This window comes from Bison bison, unplaced genomic scaffold (assembly GCF_000754665.1).
Source record: "Bison bison bison isolate TAMUID 2011002044 unplaced genomic scaffold, Bison_UMD1.0 scf7180017864444, whole genome shotgun sequence".
NCBI lineage: Eukaryota > Metazoa > Chordata > Mammalia > Artiodactyla > Bovidae > Bison > Bison bison.
Window position 1 is genome coordinate 7,736 of NW_011495006.1, and position 2,760 is coordinate 10,495.

Here is a 2,760-nt window from a genome sequence, read left to right on the forward strand (position 1 = left end):
CAATCCGTAGGTAGGGGGTGCCCTCTCCCCGCCGGACCCTGCGGCCAGGTGGCCAGGGCTGGTCTGTCTCGTTGACTGCCAAACCCCAAGGCCAGCGGGATGCTTGGTGCACTGAAGGTGCTCAAAATGTGAATGCCATAAGGACCAGTGCCTTCTCCATGGACGTGGACACACCTTGACCCAGTGGACACACGCCAGCGCCTTCTCCACGCCCCCACCATCCAGCTGCTTCTGTCCCACCCGGTGGACACATGGATCTTGTGACAGGTCCCTGGCACCTTGTGGAGGGCTGGAAGGAGTCCTGGGCGCAGGACCTCGACCCCTTCCCTTTGCCCTGGAGCCTCCGAGCCTGTGGAACCAAGCAGGGCAGACGAACAGAGGGGTACTTCTGGGTCCCCTGGGTTCCTAAGGACTCTCCTATCTGGGTAACGCCGGGCGTCGCCGCCAGGGGCAGACCCGTATACTAAGCTCCACTGGCCGCCTCCTGGGTTTGAGCTTCCAAGTGAAGAGAAGCATGGGCTCAAGACGCTGCCTGAGGAAACAAAAGCAACAGTGCCTGTAGTCAGAACCAGCAGGCAGCCCCTGGACCCCGGCCCTGCCTGGGCCCCGCCCCTGGGTCCAGACCCTAGCAATTCCACACAGGGGTCCCAGATCCGGCGGCAGCAGCTCTGCGGGCCCTTTTGGCCTAGCCAGTCCCGCTTGGGGCTCGCTTGGATCCATGCATACCTTGGTCACCACCACATTGCCATGAAGAGGTAGCCTGGGGGTCGTACAGAACCAGGGTGCAGACCTGTTTGTCTGCAGCGCCAGCTGGGTGGCCAGTCCACTGTGGAGCTGACGGGGTGGTCGCTCTGGCAGAGAGCAGCTCTGTCAAAGCACAGGGGTGGACCCCGGGAGACTCTGGGGGGACTGACCGGATTACTCCCAGGGCTGGAATTCTTTTCTAGGTGCTGTGTGCCCAGGCCCAGGCTGAGGGCAGGGACAGTCCCTGAGCATTCAGCAGCAAGGCGGTGACTCACCTGGGGGCTGCCCCACCCCAACAGCCTATGTGGGCCAGTTGATGGGGTCTCCAGGGGTTGCTCTGCAGTCCTGGAGACCCACACTCCCTGCTGTCCAGCCTGCCTCCTTGAGCAGCTGGAGCCAAGTGGGGAGGATGGGGATATCCCTAGGGAGTCAGACCAGTCATCAGCCTAGGGGGAGCCCACCAACCTCAGCCCTGGAAGGGCCAGACAGGTAGTCCAGTGCAGCCAGAGTCCTTGGAGGAGGACGGCCTGGGGCTGACTGTGGCTGGGAGCTGGGGCCAGAGCAGGAGATGCCCACTGCGGGGCCTGGTTTGGGGTGGGCAGGAGCCAGCTGTGTGACCTCAGGTCAGCTCCTTCACCTCTCTGAGCCTGTTTCTACTGGAGTTCGAATATGCAGACTTGCCAGTTCTAACCAGCTGACTGCATGATCTTGGGCAAGCCGCCTCACCTCCCTGCTTCAGGTTCCTCCTCTGCACAGCCTCACCTCTAAGTAGGGAGGAACGAATGAACGATTGTGCGGGAGGTGGCAGAGAAGAGCCTGGCGTGTGGCGAGGGCTCTGTCAAGTCTGCTGGGTCATCACCGGCTACTGGAGCTGCGAGCGGATCAGATAGCATCTGCCCCCTGGAAGATGCAAGGGTCATCTTAAAAACAAACACGCCGGTCCATCTGGAGGACCACTTCGGCCACCACAGGGTTTCTATTCCTTACCGAGGAGAGACAGAGATTAGAAACAAAAGTGGTTTCCCTTAGAGAGTGTGACCAGGTGTGTCAGCTCGCAGAACATACCTTGTTCCGTACAAGAAGCAACACCATGAGGGTGAGATGGGGGCAGGTGTCGTCCGGAGCTTGGGGACAGGGGTTTGCACTTCCTCTTTGTCCCATAGTCTCCGTGGGGACTCGGGGGGGCTGCCCCTGCAGGTGGCCCTGTGCTGTCCGCACCCTTGGCGGGGCCCGTCAGTGCCCGTCCCGCAGGAGGGGAGACCTCTGCCCGGGGAGCTGGGCCGGGAGCTGAGCTGTTGTGGAGGCTTATGGCTGCGAGGCCTCAGGGACGGCAGGAGGTGGGGCAGGACGTGGGTCACAGGGCATGGAGGGCGCAGCCAGGGCTCCCACCTCCGGGGGCCATCCACCTCTTCCCTCTCACGCTCGCCCGTGGAGTCCAGAGTGGGGTGTGGGGACCCAGAGCACCTCCCCTCCTGAGCCTCGGCCCAGGGCGGAGCACCCCCCACGGGGAGGGGCTGACATGTGAACACCATGGCCTGGAGCCCTGCTCGGTGGACGTGGCTGCTCTCAGCACCACAGTCCTTCCCTCTGGACCTTGGGTCCTGCAGAGGCCTTCCGGGCGCCAGCACTGGGGATCCTCGTTCTTGGCTTTCTTTCTTTCCTAGAGCTCTAAATGTGCTCCACGTTTCCATGTTTACACCCGCACAACCCCGGACCCTGACCCTGACCTCCGCCTGGGGGCAAGCAAGGACAGAGGCTTTCTGCCGCCAAGCCCACAGGCCTTTGTTAAGGGCCTACTGTGTGTATGGCGTTGCTGCCCCCCGACCCCCATGAACAAGCCCGCCCCTCTGAGCTTCCTCTCTTGGGGCTCTCAGGACCTCACACTGCTGACTCCAGGACTACTCGGAACACTTCCTCTCAGCCTTTGCAGGGCCCTCCAGAGAGCCTGCTCCGTGCTGGGTGTGGAGGACGCTGCACACAGAACCTGGCTCAGCTCATGGAGGGGCAGGCAGGGAA